The 21,295-nt window shown below is 45.1% G+C and overlaps 1 protein-coding gene and 1 long non-coding RNA gene across 3 annotated transcripts in view; one reads left to right on the forward strand and one right to left on the reverse strand.

The window, feature by feature from the left end:
• The window catches only part of LOC140341479 (uncharacterized), a 53,181-nt gene extending 48,991 nt beyond the window's left edge, over positions 1 to 4,190 (reverse strand). The window contains exon 1 of the long non-coding RNA XR_011922888.1: positions 4,154 to 4,190. This is a non-coding gene — a long non-coding RNA (uncharacterized lncRNA). The remainder of the gene's footprint in view (positions 1 to 4,153) is intronic.
• Positions 1 to 21,295, forward strand: part of LOC140341477 (neurotrimin-like) — a 261,202-nt gene that overhangs the window by 44,296 nt on the left and 195,611 nt on the right. Inside the window, exon 1 of one of the 2 annotated variants that reach the window (XM_072427285.1) lies at positions 10,853 to 10,997. The exons of the other annotated variant lie outside the window; for it this stretch is intronic. The gene's annotated coding sequence lies outside the window, so the exon portion shown is untranslated. Of the gene's footprint in view, positions 1 to 10,852; positions 10,998 to 21,295 lie in introns of those variants that run through there. 2 annotated transcript variants of the gene reach the window in all.

Here is a 21,295-nt window from a genome sequence, read left to right on the forward strand (position 1 = left end):
GTTGTTGGGTCAGTGGCAGTGCTCATCTCTTTCCTCTCAGTTGTTGGGTCAGTGGCAGTGCTCATCTCTTTCCTCTCAGTTGTTGGGTCAGTGGCAGTGCTCATCTCTTTCCTCCCGGTTGTTGGGTCGGTGGCAGTGCTCATCTCTTTCCTCTCAGTTGTTGGGTCGGTGGCGGTGCCCATCTCTTTCCTCTCAGTTGTTGGGTCAGTGGTGGTGCTCATCTCTTTCCTCCCGGTTGTTGGGTCGGTGGCAGTGCTCATCACTTTCCTCTCAGTTGTTGGGTCGGTGGCGGTGCCCATCTCTTTCCTCTCAGTTGTTTGGTCAGTGGCAGTGCCTATCTTCTTTATCTCAGTTGTTGGGTCAGTGGCGGTGCTTATCACCTTTCTTTTTGTGCTGGCACAACAGTACTTGTCTCCTCTCTTTTCTATGTGCAGTTAGTGGGCCTGGTGGAGACACTTCGCTCTTCCCACGTTTTCAGTTCATGTTGTCTGCCATCTGACAGTATTGTTGTTGCTGATTTTTTTTCCATCTAATTTCTGTTTACTGAAATGACACCTTAGACCATCTTGTTCGCAGTGTAATGGGCTCTGTGTATTCTTCCACCTGATTACTGGAAAATCATCCTCAATTATTGTAGTGCAGAGTCTTTCCGCTCTGGTCAGACTCGAGAGGCATTTGTATGATTTTAATTTCTTTCTTCCTGGAGATCTGAACACAAAGGAACCAAAAGCTAAAATTAGAGAATTAACTCCACACAAACCTCGCTGCCTTTGTCTCATGCCAGCAAAGTTGTAGTTAGCGTTGTACATTGGCAATTCACATAATTGGCATTTAGGTAGAAGGACAAATACCCTGGCCTGGCCTGAATATGTACATCATGTGGCTTGAAGAAAATCCTGTCATATTCAGAGCACTTCAGATAAACTCACCATCAGGGAGGACCAATGTCATCCTATATACAAGTATATATATTCATTTTATAGGGTATACAAAGCATGTGGCATCAGTCACACTAATATTGTTACTGTAATACATCTACACTGACATATGCAGTTGTGTGGTATAAACAACACTGCAATTTACTTCACAAATGATAAAAAAAAAACTCAGGGGAGAAAGCTGAACATTGTGAATAAAATGTTTTAGTGTTTTTGCAGTAAATTCCCTTTTTTTCCCTAGGTGACCACACCTGACCTAATGTGTTTCCAGGTGTTATTGGTGCTTTGTTCCTCCGACTCATCCTTGTCGTTCTGCTATTTGTAGGAATGGAGAAATCTGTCTGAGATTTTTATGAGGTTGTTAAACTTTAGGCCACTGTTGGAATCTAATGACAATTTTATTTCTCTGCTCACGTCTCTACAATCATTGCCGCTTTCATTGCTCAGCTGGTTACAGAATTAGAAAATTTACAAATTAAGCTATTTTTAGCCTCTTTGTAAAAAAATAATTTGCAGTGTAAATATTTCTAAGATTACTGAAGGGAAAAGGAGAGAGAGTGGAGGCGGATGAAATTTGAGTTCATGGGGAAGATGACTGATGAGTGATAGGATTGAGATTCATAGACATACCAAATATTGAGACAAATCACAGACAACAATAGTGATGTCATTACTATTTGAGACCTTTATCACCTATGTCCCCGCATATTTTGTTGTCAGCTTGGTCCTGCCACCTCCCAAATCTCAATATCTGAGGTCTGGCTGTGGTCAGCAACTTAGCCCTGTGGTCCGGTGACACCCAACAGAAATGGAAGCCATTGCCTGCCTTCTGGTGTCACCACCAACCCTACAGGAATGGTTGGAAGATACTGGTCAAATAACACTTCCCAAGTGCCTTTTTGGTTCCCCTCTTAGTGTCTCATGCGCATCTTTATACAAGCCATCAGTAGACTATTTTAGATGTAAATGCTGTGCTTCTATGATCCATATGGTTACACATTCTGGAAGAAGTCAACTATCACAGATCATGTGATAAGGTATAACACTGAATTGGATTTGGGTTCATGCAAAGGACATGCATTATGAGAGGATTATGGGATATGATGATGCTGGCCTTTCCCCTGGCAAATTGATGTGAATTATACAGGAAGGACACATTTCACTTTTAGGTATCAGTCTCCGCTCTCTCCTGCATGGACTGAAGTCAGATGACACATTGGTTGTAAATTTTGGTTTCCAGTACTGCTTCCTGTGTAGCATATCTGCAGATTTGCTGACAAGGCCTCTCCTGTCTCGGGAGTGCCTTCAATGTTCCTGGATCTTGGTATCATGATCCTGATAAGACTTGTCAGAGCTCTACATTGTTCTGTCCTCAAAACATAGATTCACGCTGGTGACACCAAGATTAAGTGTCCCATTGCCGGCGCTGCTCACATTTCTTTTACACAGATCCATCAAGCATTATTAGGAAACGTGTTCATATTACTTAAGCATTTATGAATCTTTTCAATGCTACATTTACCTTATTAAATATTTTACGGCCGTTGGCGTTCATTGCGGCTCTTACATTGCTAAGAGCTCTGATCTGTCCAGCGTACATTAGTCAGCTGTCATCTGTTGATATATAAGTGATTGTTCTCCAACGTTTGTTTCCTAAGTCTGACCTCCGGCTGTAGATAATTGGCTGGTGTCAGCATCTTCCTGCCATAGCTGGTCATATAAAGGCCTTAATGGATCTATCCACGATAGCTGAAAAGACTCCATACAGAGTTTTTTTCATTTGGTTCTTCCAGTCCACACACTGCTTTAAAAGTAAACGTGCCCCTTTGTTTCCTATTCCTGGAGACCCGATCCTAGGACTCCTGGGTACGCTGCACTGATCTCTATCAGATCATTATCACTGAGTATTAGTTTTAAGGGTTGGCTAAGTACACAGCTTTTTACTTACATTATGTTGTTATCACTGATGTGTAATTATTGGGCAAATATTCAAAAGCCTTCATTGATCTTAGAATTCCAGGCAGCAGCAGGAATGACCTCTTCTGACCAAAGACTATTGGACAGCTAAACTTGTCTGTGTCATGGCTTCCAGATCCCAGGATGGCATTACCAATGGGCATGTACCTAGGCACCAGAAGCAGTCTTTTCTAGGTTTGTTTTAAAAACATATCTTGTCATCACTAGACACCACATCATTTAACATAAATGTATCTGCACAATGTTCCCAGCCCATGTACTGTTCCATGTAACAGGTGATCTCTGCAGAGGGCTTCTCGGGCTCTGAAGAATTTCTACCCACCGTCTGCAGAGAGGGAATTCCTGTCCTTCCAGAATGGCCCCCAACAATCACTTCTAAAAGCATATATTAGAGGCACGCAGCAAACATACTAAGAACAGCGGGTGGTAAACTCATACAGAAAGAAGCTGCGTGTGGCCCCCATATTTAGGGCAGGCAGAGACACCCAATCTATTGTACAGACAGAAAATATTTATTTCTAAAATGTCACTCTAGAGGTCTGAACATTGGAGCATTGCAACCCAAATCACCTCAGCTCTGTTCAGCATGTAATACATCAAAATTAATCTAATGATTACAAATGGTTATTCCCACATATCAGTCTATGGAAAGAGTTTCAGCATTCTGCATTGCACAAGCGGCTGTGTGTAGATCTGTGGATTGTTTGTTACATGATAAAACACTTCATTGCTCATGAATCTGTAGAAAATGGAGCAAAGACAAATGGAAATGAGTTTCTATACTTCCAGGGAAACTACTCCTATGTGAAAAGAGACAAATCTGTAATAATCTATAACAGCCCCTAGTTGTTGTGTTTAGTTGCTGTAGTATATTCTGACCTGATCCTTGGGGTTGGGGACAGGGTAAACCATAGAATCATCTGATTTTCCTGAAAATTACTCACAATAGGGTTATGTACATTCATTTATTATTTACCCACGCGTCTGATCATTCCACATCTAATCAAGGACCAAAAAATTGGTCTGTTTGACCAAGCGGAATACTTGATGCTCATCCCTGGTGCTGGACAGTGTTAGGCTGTAAATTATTCAGCCGCTACTCACTATTATTGTTATTTAATGATTATATAGCGCTGACATAATATGTAATGCTTTACATAGTCATTCACAACTTTAGGAACCCCTAAAAACTTCTGAAGGAACCCTAAGACGGATATAGAGGGTACCATCAGACTTACCGGCACCATCTTTGTTCTGCATCTGTCCGCTGGACATATTCAGTTTGATTACTGTGGTTCTGGTCAGACCGGACATTGCTCCAATTCTGTGACCTGTAATGGATATGTATTTTTTTAAAAAGGTGCTGTGTGTTCTTTCAGCATATCATACTCATACATTATTTTCAATCATTAATTATTTTGTGCATCAGAAAATTCTATTAGAGAAAATTGTGGTGTTTGAAAATTGATGTTTGCGTGAGCGTTTTGTTATTATGAAGAGTCGGCCTCCCTTCCATTATAGTGTTACATATGCTATTATCAGGTTTGCTGCCTCCCGCCAGAGCCTTATCTGGGATAATGTTTAAGTTGGCACCTTCTAGCGGGTACAGAACCATGGGCTCCATGGCAGCACAGTGCGTTGGGAAGATCAGTCCTCTATAGATGTACATATTATTTCACCTTGTATTACAGCCAGACTTCCTGCATTCCTAATATACTCTTTCTGATCTAACCTGCAATGGTGCACTCCCCCACTGAAGACAATTGTACTATTGTGCCACAAACTATGTGCTTTGTGCTAAACATTGCAATTCTCTGAGTATTGTGCCATGTAGACATTGCATTGCACAGACCGCTGTGGTATATACTGTTCTCTAAATGACATTCTTTGACTGCTGAATGATGTGCATTGTGCTTAACATTATATTCCCCAGACATTTCCTAAACCCCTGCATGATTCACACCGTGTTATACTTTTTGTAGACTTGTGCACCAGGTTCACTGTGCTATACAAACATTTTGCAGGCTGTTGTAATATGTACACTGCATTATTTTCTACACACTGCTAAATGATGTGTACTGTCCTATACACTCCATTCCTCAGACTGCTGTACTATTCATGCTGTGCTATACATAACACTCCCTGGGATACAGAACTCTACACTGTATTGTACTTTATTACTATTCAACAGGCAGACAAACTATTGTTAGTTTTCCTAGGAGCACGGCAGAATTGTTGTATTTGGGACATTCCTTATACGATGCTGTAATGTTGTCCCTGAGCCGCGCACAGTTCATGCTTTGCGCTTCTCTGCTCTGTGAATGTGCAGACGGTGGACGCAATCCCAGGGCAGTGATTGAGAATGGGAAAAGCTGGGTCAGCAGCACGCTAGACAGTAATTTGGTGTGAAAACCTGTCGGTGTGTCTTTTAGTGCTCAGTAACAGCTGCATGAGGCTGGATCTTGCCTGCGATACGGGAGCAGATATTCCCCGTCTGCTCTGCGTCCCCCCACCAAGCCGTCACACTCCTCTGCCGCAGAAGGCGGATGCTGCATTGTACACAGATGTCATCGTTTCCCCCAAATACAGATAACGTCCCCATTAATGACACTGTTTATGCAGAAAGCCACATTACGGCTCTCATTAGCGGCAGAACGGTGTCATTATTATTTATCTGTGGATGGAGTTTTATTATTTAAAAGTTCCTCAGCTTTACACTCCCACCAAGCGCTCTGTCTGGATAGGAAACACTTTACAAGCGCTCATCTTCCCAGAATGCTTTGTGATTGAACCTTTTGAGTGACAAAGAATTTAATTCATAGTAGACGCATGTAAATCTGCAAATCATCCCATTGGTGGAGAACTGGTGAAACTATAAAGTCTGATGAAGTCAGATCCCTTCAGTGGTGGGAGCTCATTGGTGGAAGCTCATTGGTGGGAGCTCATTGGTGGGAGCTCAGTGGTGGGAGCTCAGTGCCATATTCTATAACAGCCGTGTATAATATAGATGGTCATGCAGAAACCCCAAGACACACAATAATTCCCAGTGGTTCCATGTATGACCAGGTTGTCGGTTTGGTATTAGACAATGGCATTCTATGAGTGAAGAGAATTGGAATTGTTTAAGTAGATATGAGGAAACAAAGATCCCTATGACCTCTTAGATCGTCATGCAGTTGTGTGCAGGAAGTGTCGCCTTCAGTAACTGCACTGCAATCAACCGCAACCACAGCGGAAGCTGCATGCTAACGTGTGCAAAACAATGGGTCCCAACTGTTCCCATTCAGTTGAATAGGGGTGGTTGGGAGCAAGGAAGAGCCTGCAATAGAATGCTGCAGTCAACCTCAAAATGTCTCTATAGATTTCAGGTCTAATGTACAGCTTTCCTTACTTTCCTGCCCTGTAGTCCTGAAAGAGTTAAAAAATGACGGCACACCCCACGTATTTATTTCAGCAGCTCTGCTGTTCATACTTCAGCTTTGTGTTTGATGCAAAGTGGCTGATTCTTGACTGACGGTAATCAAGTGCTGATTGCTTGGCTCGCAGGAAAATCTGAGGCCGGCTGGGAAAACAAGTTTGTCTGAGTCCAGGGAATGACATGGAAGGTGGAATACTAATCCTTCCGGATTGTGTCTTCCAATCACATTGACACCCCAGTCCCAGTGCCAGGCTCCCTCTTATACCCATAGGGGGTGGCAGGATTTATGTCTGGTAGAAGCAGGAAAAATTACTCTTCCCTACTTTATCTCTGACAAGCAAATGCTGCAGCAAATTGTCCCACCATTCCCGACGTCCAGTTGCTTACCCATAATTCCTTATTGTAGGACATTCCGACTCCAGACCAAATTCCTTCCACTTCTTCATTCTCCCTTTTTTTAAGGTCTCACATACAGATTTGTCAGTAACTTTATATGTCTCCGGGAATAAATTACTGTGATATAGTGACAGTATCATATTTCAGAAAATTTGGTGTTCAGTCAGTGACTTTTTCTAGGCTGAGATGACGTCATTAGTTTGCTGCATGCAGGAGGAAGCATTCCCTCGGTCTCCAAAAAAGTCAGACTTTATTTTTAAACATTTTTTCAAAAGAACAAAACCTCCTGCGGTATCTGTTTATAAAATATTATCTGTTGGTGGATTTTAATTTCCTATCCACGGGGTGATGACACTGTTATTACCCTGTTTTTACTGGCAGGATCCCTCGTCAAGGACTGGCAACAGGAAATAAAACTGTTAGCAATTAAGCACAGATGTGAAATCACAAAATCTGCTGTGCTGACAGACTACATCCTAAATCTCCATTTATATATTACCTAGAATATTATGTGATATTCTGGATGCTTTTATTTTGGAACGCCCCGCTTGTCACTAATATGCATTTAATTTTTTGGAATGATAGTGATAATAAATGTAAAATAAATAAATGTAAAAGTGCAAATGTCACTGAAAGACCTTCATGGCGTATGTGACGGAAAACAAATACTTTTCCTTATCACACATCGCAGGACGCAACAACTGGCGCTGGGTTTTATTACGCAGAGATCAGAAGAAACAGATAATGGGCTGCCATTAAAGGAACTTTACAAGGGAATTTACCTTTTACAAGCTGCACCAGGAAGGCCGCTGCCATATTTACTGCCTGCTAAGGAGCTGTGAAAGGGATGAGTGTGATTTATGAAGGTTTCCTGGCCGCTCCGTCCTGCACATACAATCGGCCCACTGCGGCCTCTGGGGGTAGCATATGGGCGCTCTCCACTTCTTGATAAATATTGCTTCTCTATCATTGCGTCCCCCCAGTGATTTAAAGTTGCTGAACTGCAGAACAGCCAATGGGGAGTAAATAAACAGATGTTGGATCAAAGAGTCTCTGTAGATGGAAATAAAATATTCATATAATTCCCGGGGTCGGTTTGGCTGCAAGTCTTGTACATGTTCTATTGTAAATTATTAAACATGGCTCCCTCTTTGCTTCCTGACCACATACTATGCCCATCACCCATAGCATTGGCTGAATGTCAGGATCTGTCCATGGGTCACCGGGGTCTGGAGAGATATCTGCCGACAACTGTCTCCTGCAGCCCTTTGGAAAGGAACTTTACTGCGCCCATTTCAGCCCAAATTTCACTTCTTTAAATGTCTTCCATTTGTGACCGGAGAATAATGATGGAAATCTATTCACTAAAATCCCGTACGACCTCGGAATGGGACACAGGACAGCTTGTCAGAGCTGCAGAGATGGACTAATAGGGTTAATTTACTTTAGGAGGGCAGAAATGCCAAACCTCAGGTACACCTGCTATAGGATATTACTATAGGCTAGCCTGTTATGGAACATCACTGTGGGCGCACCTGTTACGGAACAACACAGTGGGCGCACCCGTTACGGGACAACACAGTGGGCGCACCTGTTACGGGACAACACAGTGGGCGCACCCGTTACGGGACAACACAGTGACAACACAGTGGGCGCACCCGTTACGGGACAACACAGTGGGCGCACCTGTTACGGGACAACACAGTGGGCGCACCCGTTACGGGACAACACAGTGGGCGCACCTGTTACGGAACAACACAGTCGGCGCACCTGTTACGGGACATCACTATGGGCGCACCCATTACAGGACATTACTATGGGCGCACCCGTTACGGGATATTGCTGTTGAAACAAATGTTATACTGCATTATTATGGGCACAATGCCATGGCCACACCTGCTGTTTGGCATCTTTTGGGGCAGAGTTCCCTTTGGATGTGAATTCTTCGTATACCATGCATTGTTCTGCGTCATGTGACAAATCTGTCCTCCTCATACCCCAGTTCATGGCGATGCCAGCTTTTCCCAGTACACAATCTCTCTATGACAGTGCTGGGCCATTTGGTTTGTCTCTCAGAGACATGCGGATAATCCAGTCCTCTATCAGCAGTTTTCCTCCGAGTGACATTAACTTGTCGTGTGCCGCGCTCCTCACAGATTAAGCCTTGGCAAGCCTTTCTTTAATTTTCTGCCTTGTGCCGCGTTAAGCCATAATCCTATTTGCCATCTCTAAGCCGAGGCATAACAGGATTCAGTAACCAGACGAGCAGCTAGCATGGAATTATCAAAAACAAGCCATATCCTACCATGATGATGATTAGATGTAATTACAGCAAGAAAAGCCTCCACAGCGCCCCCACTAGGGCAATGCAGTCTATTCAAAGTAGGATTGTATTTTCAACATGGGCCAGGGCAGTTTTTACATTTTGGCATTTCTAGCAAAGATATTTCTTAAAGGTGTTGGTAATCCATGTGTTTTGGTAATTGTCCAGGGACTTCTTCACGGAGCATTATTTAGCAGGAAGTAGTGACTTATCTGGGCCTCAATTCACAGACCCGCACCCACAAACCTATCACCCAGATCAGGCCTGCCTGCTATACTAACCCCAGCACGCCCCACGTCACCCTATAATGACCCCAGCACGCCCCACGTCACCCTATAGTAATCCCAGCACGCCCAACGTCACCCTATAGTAATCCCAGCACGCCCAACGTCACCCTATAGTAATCCCAGCACCCCCCACTCACCCTATAATATTCCCAGCATGCCCAAGTCGCCCTATAATAATCCCAGCACGCCCCAGTCACTGTATAAAAACCCCAGTCACCCTATAATAATCCCAGCACTCCCCACTCACCCTATAATAATCCCAGCACTCCCCACTCACCCTATAATAATTCCAGCACTCCCCACTCACCCTATAATAATCCCAGCACTCCCCACTCACCCTATAATAATCCCAGCACTCCCCATTCACCCTATAATAATCCCAGCACTCCCCAGTCACCCTATAGTAATACCAGCACTCCCCAGTCACCCTATAGTAATCCCAGCACGCCCCACTCACCCTATAATAATCCCAGCACACCCCAGGGCAGTTATATCACAGAAGACTCCACAAACCTTTTTGTTTTTTGATAAAACTGATGGTGAGTTTTCCTGGATCCCACCTACCTCAGTGTTTGCCCCACCCACTTCCTGTTACACTGTGACATCACATCCTGCTCCATCAGCCAACTGAGATTTATCACCCATCTCCTCATAGAGACTTTTCTTTTTAAATTGTTCAATCAACTTTATTTAACAGGCAGAATTGCTGCCAATGTACAGTGTGTCCACCTGAGGTGAGCTGTGCTTCTCTCCTGGCATGTTTCACCCCAAGCAGTCAGAATCGGGGCGATGTCCACCAATCCAACCCACAGACTGGGTAACCCCCTTATAGATGGAGGAGGCCAGTGGGAGGACCAGGTTGAAGGATTTACCAGTCTGCTGCAAGTAATAACAATGAAGGCAATGTTAGGGTTCATCCAGTCAGCCATACCGGGGACCCCCCAATCCACCTCCAGAAATATCAGCCATGGAGGAGGCGGACAACCAATCTGCTCTGGAGACTGGAAGACACGTTGTCAGGGGATACGATGCTGGAGGACAGGCGTTACCATGGTGAGGGAGAAGCCACATCAATCCCAGTGACCACCAAGCCAACCAATGGATGAATTGTGATAAAGATCACATGACTTTCCCTGCTTTTCTCAGCATAGGACAGCGCCATCTTTGTTCAGGCATCATCTGGGATCAACGTGCAGTGCAGTTCCTGATCAAAAATGTCTGACACAGATCAGCCCCAGCTGGAGCCTCTCACAATCTGAGGAGACTGAGGAATGCTTCCTCCTGCCTGCAGCAGACTGATGAAATCTCAACCTAAGCAGAGTCACTAACTGAAGAATAAACTCAGATAGTAATAAGTTGGAGATTCCAAATAATGTTGCTGGGTGTTGTGGTGTCAGGGATTGATGTGCATAGACTTGTGAAGTTACAGACAGGTCCTCTTTACTGCCCCCCCCCCCCGTGTAAATCTACACATGCGTGTTCTATGATTTCTGTCTCCAGCGTCAGATTTGGGGATTCCGAAGGTTCAGCACCATGGACAGAGCCTGTGCCCGCCGGTGGCTGAATCAGCTATCTTTGGAGGGGAGGAGATGGAGGAAATGCTCACCCCTGCCTGCAGCAGACTGATGACATCACCCCAGCCTAGACACAGACTGGAGGTCAGAGAGGCTCTTTAATAGTAAAAGGTGGAGTTTATCTGAAATATGAGACTATCATCTCTTGGATTTTATGATTTGTACATTGTATGACAGGTCCTCTTTGATCTTCTTGTCGCTGTGTTTTATTGCGGTAAAGAAATGCGATGTTTGCAGCCTATGATCTTCCAATAATCCCTTCTGCTGAGCAGCTTGGTGCAGATTTCAGTTTGCAATGCTGCAAATGATTTCTGGATAAATATTGGTAATGACATTGGTTATTTCTGCTGGATCTCAGCCACGGTGCCCTGATTAATGATGCCTGTAGAGTAGAGGGAAGTCATATTGGTGGGCGGAGCTTTAGTTGTATGTGGTGGCACTCCGCTTTCAGATGAATGGACCCCAAGCATGGCCATTCATTGCTCCCCCTGCACAATTCCTGCACATGGAGCTCCTTACAAATCTCCAGGGAAATCTAGGGATCTATAGACTCACTGTGATCTCATGAATCCAGCGTAATACACTCAGATTTGGTTGCTATGGGTTACTTTTCGTAGCCTGTGGTTGTTATCATGAGCCCATGATGTGATTACCTTAATATTACAGACACCTGACATTACTATTACCCCAATAACAATCATTCTACAAGTGATCTGGGGCAATCTGATTGTACAAATTATGGCAATGTGTAAGGTGTGTAATGGAGAGGTATGGGGCACTGTGTGTAATGGAGAGGTATGGGGCACTGTGTGTAATGGAGAGGTATGGGGCACTGTGTGTAATGGAGAGTGTGTAAGGGAGAGGTATGGGGCACTGTGTGTAAGGGAGAGGTATGGGGCATTATGTGTAATGGAGAGGTATGGGGCACTGTGTGTAATGGAGAGGTATGGGGCATTATGTGTAATGGAGAAGTATAGGGCACTGTATGTAATGGAGAGAGTGGGATGGGGTCTCCTACCCTCCCAGACTGGGTTGTGCTATGTGGCAGAGGTGTAAAGATCTCAGAACTGGGTAGACACATTTTTAGCCATGTATTGATTTATTCTGTGTGTTTAGTTGCTTGCTTGAATTTCAGCTGAGTCTGTCAGATAAATGTGGTGATACCACACTGAATTCATTTTGGGCACCACCATTATAAATAATCTGCGGTGCCTGGACCTGACTTGTGCTATTCCCCCCATGTGACAGGTCCTCTTCATCCTCTCCTGAATCTCCTGTGTTATTTGTGAGATTTCCACGTCCAGTCATAAAATGTGCACCATTTGCTGATTGTGGGTTCATGAGATTAATTTCTAGCGGTGAGTCAATATATGATAATTTCCAGGCCTGGAGAATGGAGATGAAATAGGGAAACGTCGGATTTATGACACAGAGAGGAGTAAGAAGATGAAATTCATCCTCCTCTTCCCGAAATGATATTTCTGACTTCTGACATGGCAGGACGGAGCCACGTTTCTTGTGTCTAGAGACATGGGACGAAAATATTTCCTGTGACATTATGTTACATTGTTTTAATCTTACATTCTCTGCCTTGCAGCTTTTTTCTGGGATGGAGATTCACTTTGGTGAATGCACAATGGATTCGTGGCAGCATTGCTTATACTTGTGGTATAAGACATTAGGTTGTCACTGGGGAGGCTCCGACTGTATAAGTCAGTGCAGGCCATTCGATTAGCCGATGGTCGAAATTGGCTGGGCACTGTAGGTTAGAGGGATTATCAGCGATCGGGGTTATTGCTAAATCCATAGAAAAATTAGTAGGCGACCTCTTCATTCATCAGGGCCATTGCCGAAGCCCCGTGAACTCTCCGGGGAACTTGGCTGGCTGAGGCGTTCAGGAGAGATTGCTGACTCTAGCCTGGGTGAATCACTTTCCAGCACCGCAGATCAATAGATATTACTGCGTGTTAAAGTGCAGATTGGATCTTCGTCTTTCTGCGAACAGACCACAGCCGGTACAATTATCGCGCTCAATGCCAGAAAGCTGTCATCCACGTAGGGGTGACCGACAGAGGGCACACTGCAGATGGGCGAGCTCCTCGCCTGATTTTATTGGAAGGGTGTTTAATGCCATTAGGCTGTCATGGGGTCAGCGCTATGTGGAGGGGCCGCCGCACAGAGTCCACCTTCTGCGAGCAATTCAACCACCCGGCCAATTGTTATTCAATTCACAGGGACGTCAAGCTGCTTTGTCAGAAATACAAGTTAAGGCTTCGTGTTATCAGGATTCATTCCTGGATTGCAGAAAGCCGAATCCTCCTACACCGGAGAACTTTTTCTAAACTGATGAGGAAAACACCATAACCCCCCCCCCCCCCCCCCCGCTGCGGATTGCTCCCCATCAATAAATCCGTCTGTCTGATGTCTGATCATTGCTATGAAGAAACCAAGAGCAATACCAAAATCCAGCCAATTCAAAGGCAATGTCATCTCCTCGGCCTGCTCACTATTCCCATCATGCTCTGGGTCTGGACCTGAAATTGCCCTTTTCTGTAGTTTTAGTCTTCCTGGTATAGAAAGGAAAAGGTAAAAGTAAATGTATTAAATCTGAACAGGAAACAAATATAATAGAAAATAAAATGAAACAAAATGTTTTCACCATCAATCGTATTTTTTTTATATCACCCCGTGCAAAGCATTCTGGGAACTTGCAGCCAATGCACCATTATCAGGCGGGGAGTCATACAGGACGGGAGGTGATCGTTAAATAACCCGTAAAGGAGGAAGAGCTGAGATTGGTGGTTATGTCTCCCATACATCAGCGCAGAGCATTGGCAGAACAATATAAGTTTACTACGTGTTAAAATAACCGGGATTTGCAGCACATGATTAATGCTAGGGAGAGATTTCTCTTCATCGCCTGACAATCCATATTGTCACTCCAAAAGTAACCTTAGGAAATTGCTGAAACCCAAACACGTTTTTTCTTACCTTCTTCAGTATTGGTGGAAACAGCTTTCTAATTTGTGCTCCCAAAAAATTGTTGAATTGTCGGTTAGCTGTAGTGCATTGTGTCCTGATCTGTCCTCGGCCTTCAGTGCCCCCCAATGTGTCTAATGTCCAAGAACTTTACAAAACCGTATCTGCTGCCAAATATATGAAAATAAAGCGATGGATAAGAAATAAGTGTGATAGAATATTGGAGGAGGCGAGTCCCCTCTATGGGTGACATGTTTATATTTGTAGGGTGTATGGTAGCTTCCTGTGGTGCCGTTCATTGGCAGGCTGTTGGCCCTTTTCCTACGTGGACCATGGACACACTCTGGGAATGTTTTGTGTAGAATAAGGGACACAGCAGTCATACTTCAGAGTAAGAAGGATCTACACAGGACTCTATCAATAACATGTGTGACATCATCGGGTGACATCATCGGGTGACATCATCGGGTGACATCATGGGGTGACATCATCGCCTGCTCTCTGGCCACCCCACTATAATGACTGAAGATTTCCTCTATCGTGTGGTGTCCCTGACATCATCAGGCCACACGTTTTCTGATTTCTGGCTGTGCTGGAAATTGGGGACATTGGCACATTGCGAGCAGACTTCCTGCACCCCTCCCCCCTTTCTGTTCTCATATCGAATTCGGCAGACTTGTGATGTTTATCTGTGCGCAGTGTTCCATGTTTATCTTTCCATATTTCGGTTTGCAGGCCCTGATCCCTCTAATACTCTGATATTTCCACAGCTGACTGTGTGCTCCTCTGTTCATCCTCCATCTGATCATTTCTTTCCTGGATGGAGATTGGGATGAAACCGTCCGAATGGCGGCCCACTATGACCTGGAGCCACTGAGGGGGTATCAGGAAGGCGATTTTGAGTCCAAAATGTCAGAAGCCCCTTATCTGTAATTGGCTGAAAGTGCAGACAAACACTAATCCCTCCAGAGCTGGCTCCCCCCTCCAGCCTGAGCCGCCTCATATCCCAGCTTTTAATTAACAGCCAGGCGGATTGGATGTTATAAGATCTTTTAACCCTGCACCACCTGTAGATCCTGGCAGCACTCCGCCCGATTAAACCTTCCCATGCTGACACATTGTGTACTGTCAAGGCATGTGCAGCTAAAGGCATGCTGGGATATGTAGTTCTGTTTGAGTTCCACTCACAGCAGTCACTTCTTCATTGTCACACAAGGAACAATATTTCTTCATCGATCGCCATCATTTAGTGCTCTGATTAGTATGGAAGTGACCGTCTCATTTATACTGGCCAGGTGAGAACCACAGGTCATCCCCAAACTGTCAAGAATATTCACCTGGGGCAGCCAATGGCACTGATGACAGGGAGGCCAATGAAAGTTACCTGTTAATAGGGCAAATAGGGGCCCCCTGTGACAAGGGTTTATAGGGTCCCCTGTAGGAGGGGCTAATAAAGGTCACCTGTGAGAGGGGCTAGAAGAAGTCACATGTGAGTGGGGCTAATAGGGGCCCCCCGTGACAAGGTTTTATAGGGTCCCCAGTAGAAGGAACTAATAGGGGTCCCCTGTGGGCTATTTACCAGACCTAAATAGAAGCAGATAGGTGAAAGTGATTTTTTCATTCACTTGGAGTGGCTGAATGTTGGGACCCTTGGAGATGACTGACAATGATGTGTATGGGGCAGTGAAATATTTGGCCGTGGCTCTGGAATAATACGATAATATTTCTGTCATTGGAAATTGTACATAAGAATCAGATTAGTGAGCAGGGACAGATGGCGGCGCGTCTCTCTGGTCGGGCGGCAGTAAAGTGGAGGCAGCCATCATTATTTAGTGATAACGGATTAGCACCGGCCATGTGGATAATGAACCTCCAAGCTTGTTAATCATCAGCGCTCTGTATTTGTGGGTAACATTTCCAGACAAGCAGCGGATATGTCGGCGTAATCGATATTGGATAAATGGAGTGCAGCGATCCCCAATGAGGGCCAGCGGCGCACAGATTACTCCGCCAGGGTTTCATTTGGTGACGGACGATCACTTTTATGTCAGTTTGTGCAAATTCGCTTTTGGGGAAATCGCACACAAATCTGTACACTTTGTATATAATAAGAAATACTAATTTACATAGCTTGTCTCCGCTTTTAATAACCCCTCCCCTGAGGTGCTTTATGTCCATAGGCTGCAGCTTCCTGCCAAACTATTAACCAATCAGAGTTTGTGCTCATTCACTGTTTTGTCAGCATCCAATCACAGTGGCCTGGTGGGTCTAGGAGAGATGGATGCAGCTATGGGATTGGTCAAAGTCTGTATAACAGCAGCCTGTGTCCAATGGGCTTCTTAGGCAGCCTCCTTGGGGGTGGGGTCACTCAGCACAAGGATTTCAGTCTGACCACATCCAGCTTTATTATATTAGAATGATAAAAATGTAATCAGCTTCCTATTTGTATAGAAGCAGCTTGTGTGCGGGGATAAATCGCATGAAATAAATCCTAAACTTTCCAGCAGGAACAGAAGTTGTGACTTACAAAGCTGCCAGCTCAGCATTTCTCTCCATAGGGGGGCTCTGCCAGGACTTTGGTTGCCCCCTTGTTTCTCACACCCAGCGACCTTTCCTGGTGCCCTCATCAGATATTACCCGTCCAATAACCTCCATAGATATATACAGATATCCTAGGCATACACACGCCTTGCACCCCTGCAGCCATGATCTGTACGCTCCCATGGTGATGTGCAATGTGGTACAGTGGAGCTGCTCACATACATTGAACTCAAGTTGCTATGGGTTACTGCTCATACCGTGTTACTAAATAAAGGTCCCCAGGCAGGGATTTGGGGGGTGATGCCGGGGTCTCGGGTCATGCAGACGGTCCTAGTGGTGCTCTGATTTTGCATTATAGAGCAAATTTCAGCCAGCGAAGAACTCTGATTATTATATATGAGCTGCAGAGGAAAAACCCGAGATGATGAACCTTCAGTACCAGCAGAGACATTGCAGCACAGCTCAGTGCATCCTAAACAGCAAATCCTGGCCCCCTACACATACTGCAGCATGGTCCTTTGCTCCCTGTGTGGAAAGAGTGGTCTCTCTGCAGAGGTCTGACAAGCCCTTCACTAAGTCAGACCTAAATCCTTACAGTCATTGTCTTAGTATCTGCTGATTGGAGCCAGTGTGGGTGGGTGTCAGACCTCTGCAGAGAGACCACTCCTTCCACACAGACAGCAGATACTGAAACGTGGGGGCTGTGGTGGAATGGGGCCACAACAAATAGAGATCTGCAGCATATGTGTGGGCCAGGGTGTCAGGGTATTTCTGGGTGGGGTATATTGCCTCATCCCCCCCTCCTTCCGGTGCATTACATTCATAGCACTGAGCCGGTCTCGCTGCACATCCCGCGATGATGGATTGCGTAGGCCGGCGGATTGTAAATATGTATAAGTCAGAGGCAGTAATTGTTATTTTCCATAAACACACAAGTAATTGGCTCTCAGCTCATTGTTTGTTGATTAAACAAGGACACAGAAGATCTAATTGATGTTATGGTTTTATTACACTCAAACAATCATCTATTCACAAGCCAATGAATCCCACTTTTATTTCATCGCAAATCTCATCCAACGCTCACAGTTCCTGGCCTGCCTGGTGCCATCGGGGGGTCACATGCCAATTGGGATGTTAGCGATCCGATTGGCCGGTTTCTTTGGTGTCAGTGAGATAATTGGCTGGAGGAGCTCCAAGGATCCAGATGACCGAAAACAACTTCTGGGTTCTGTGTGATTCCACAGCGATTGGTTGTTGGTCAGCAGATATCTTGTAGATTGTAATTGTACCAACTAAATGCAGAGAATCCAGAGGGAAAATACAAAGATGTCATTTGTATGAATTGTTATCAGATCTGTGTGTGGATGGGGGGGATGTATTATCCAGCGGCGGAGTCCAGGTGACTTGGGTGGAATTGTACATTATAGTTAGGTTTTTATAATGAAGTCAGATCAAGGAAACACAGATTTCTATTTTTATGGTAACTCTTCAGTGCTCGGAAGTAACATTAGGCCCTTGGCTTGTTCTGGTGTCATTGGGGCCCCCATGCAGGTTGTACATCGGGGAACATCGGCTGTGTTGTCAGCAGATGTGTGTGATGTCACCTCAGCCCCCTCCTTATGATGATTTTGGGTTCGTTATATCTGATTATATACATTGTGATGATGGATTCACCCCCAACGTGTCCCATGGGGGTCTCCTTGTACAGGAATCTCTGATGATGGGGGAATCTCTAGGGGGAGGGGAGTCTCACTCTGCAACCCCCCTGTTCTGCTTTTTTATGTCTGGGAAGTAAATATTTCTTTGGAGTCACCATTTGGGGGTGAATATAATACGCAGTCCTCTGTATTTTGGTGGCCCCCCCAGGTGTATTATGGCTGTATATGGAGTGATGTATTGGGGTCACCATTTAGGGGTGAATATAATACACAATCTCTTGTATATTGGTGCCCCCCCCCCAGCTGTATTATGGCTGTATATAGAATGATGTGTTGGGGTCACCATTGGAGGGGGGTGAATATAATACACAGTCTCTTGTATATTGGTGGGCCCCCCCATCTGTATTATGGCTGTATGTAGAATGATGTGTTGGGGTCACCATTGGGGGGGTGAATATAATACACAGTCTCTTGTATATTGGTGCCCCCCCCCAGCTGTATTATGGCTGTATATGGAGTGATGTATTGGGGTCACCATTTAGGGGTGAATATAATACACAATCTCTTGTATATTGGTGCCCCCCCCCAGCTGTATTATGGCTCTATATAGAATGATGTGTTGGGGTCACCATTTGGGGGTGAATTTAATACACAATCTCTTGTATATTGGTGGGCCCCCCCAGCTGTATTATGGCTGTATATAGAATGATGTGTTGGGGTCACCATTGGGGGGTGAATATAATACGCAGTCCTCTGTATTTTGGTGGCCCCCCCCAGCTGTATTATGGCTGTATATAGAATGATGTGTTGGGGTCACCATTGGGGGGTGAATATAATACGCAGTCCTCTGTATATTGGTGGTCCCCCCAGCTGTAATATGGCTCTATATAATGGATTGCCTGTGTCACAATGCACCGTCTGGGGCCATGATAGAAAGGTCTGGATGGAGGGCAGTGTGGGTCGGTGTTGCTCCTTTCGCAGCCAATTGCGCACATTCAGCATTCCCCGGGCCCTGCACAGCTCAGGAAGGAATTGTTATTTATGATAATTGCCACTAATTGCTGCAGATTAGTGATTACAGTGAGCGATGGCATCTGATTACTCGTTAGAGCATAAAGCCAGACAATCAATTTCTGTCACCACCTCCCTCCCATACTCCGCCATGTACAGCCGGGAACACAGCCGTCTCTCCATCCCAATCCTAGGATGGCAGCCCATACTTACATGGGGCAATTGTTTTCCTTCCATGTTTTGCTCATCTTAGTATATAAGGGGAATGCTGCCATGTGTTTTTACGTGCTTTTGGTTTCCTTTTCTCATTTGCTTGAGATTCTGTGTTCGTCATAGGAGTGTGTGACCTCTGATCTGCATGTATGGAGAGCACGGGACATACACATGACACGTGTGCCTAGTTATTTGTCACTTTCCTAACTTGATTCATAGTAAGCTCTCACTGACCTCTGTAGTGGTAGCACTGTGAAGCAATTCATCCTCCGAGATCAATGATACAGTCTTACTGTTACAGGCCTATTGCCACTGACCGACCGATATGACTGTCAATGTGCCTCAAAGCCTTTTTCATATTTATAACCCAAAGGTTCTTAATGAGGTTCTGTTCATCAGAAAATGCAGCCTTATGTGTGACCAATGCATGTGTATCCACTTCTTCGCATTCTGTTGAAGGGTCAGGAGTGCTTTTACTGCATTAGGAACCAATGAGAGACGCGGCAATGACCCCCACAATGCCGGTTACCCACATGTCTCTGCAGACTTCGTTTCCTTTTCTTTCCCCAACCAGACATTGATTGGCTGGACAAATCGACATTCAGCGACATTTAGAAAAAGCGGCTTCCTGCGCTCAGAATTTGCGCTCTCTGGGAATGCTGGTTGGCTGAATTACGGCCCGGCATTCCCCAATCTTGATGATCAGCGTTTTTATCTATCGATTGATTATCACTGCAACCATTGATAGAGGTAATGTTCTAATATTATAATCAGAAAGTTCAGCAAGTCCTCAACACGCTGAGAGACAAGAACTCAAATTGCATCTTTTAAAATGCGTTTAATGGCACAAATGTCTTTTGTCGGTGCTTTGCATCCTCGCTGATTCTAATGCGTCTTGTGGCGGCTCCACCTGTATGAGTGAGCGGAATGTCATTGTATCCCATAATCCAGGGATGAGATTCTGCTGAAATCCTGATTGCAGGTATAGGCTGGCTTCATTCATGGCTCTGTGCTAGCCGCTGCATGGGAGGTATGCGGTCCCTGGAAATGCACAGGGTTTAGCCGCTGCCCCCGGCTCATCGGTTGGATGGCGGTTTGATGCGGCGTTCTCATCGCTGCTTCTAGCGGTTTTGCCTTAATATCTCTGCAGTGGGTTGTGGGCACCCGGGAGTGGAAAGGTTAAACTATAAAGTGGAGATCTAAGAAGAGCGGAGAGAGATTTCCTGCCTGCGGCTCTGCCAGGCTTTGTAGCATATAAATTGCTGAGGATTAGAAAGGCTGCCAGTTATTCTGCGGACAGTAAATTTATCCAGCGCAGCCCCCCCATTCCCCAGCACAGGGCTCTGCTAATGGAAGATCTGCAGCTCCGCTTTTAATATACAAGACATGTACAGGGTGGAGAGCAGCAATTACCGGCTCTGTGTGTGCACACCGCTCCTTATTAACCTCCCCTGTATAGTGGGGCATGTTGGGGCAGTTTGTATCTATGGGCCCCCATCAGGGGTTGTCTAAGGGTCATCCTGCTGCTTAACACCTGGAAGACGGACGCCATAACAGACGCAGCATTCCCATGTATACTGACTGCTGCATCTTCAGAATTTGTATCGGTGGGAAAAAACATTTCCAGCCTTAGTGCACCTTATAGTGGATTCACACCCCAAATATTTTAGTAGGGGTATAGTCCTCTGCTGGGAAATTATGGAAAAGAATACTTCCACCAACAAAACCTGAGGGAAAACACTGATACAACCATTGCTGCTGCCCATATTATCTGCCTGCTTGTCCGCTCCACTATATAAAAATATAATAATAGTGTGTGACTGTGGGGGGACATTAGAGTGTCAGCTCCTCTGTACAGAGACTGATGGCACTGGCTCAGTGTTCTCTGTACAGCACTATGGTATATGTCAGAGCTATATAAATGTATATTAATAGTGTGTGACTGTGGGGGGACATTAGAGTGTCAGCTCCTCTGTACAG

Source organism: Pyxicephalus adspersus, chromosome 11, assembly GCF_032062135.1.
Source record: "Pyxicephalus adspersus chromosome 11, UCB_Pads_2.0, whole genome shotgun sequence".
Lineage (NCBI taxonomy): Eukaryota > Metazoa > Chordata > Amphibia > Anura > Pyxicephalidae > Pyxicephalus > Pyxicephalus adspersus.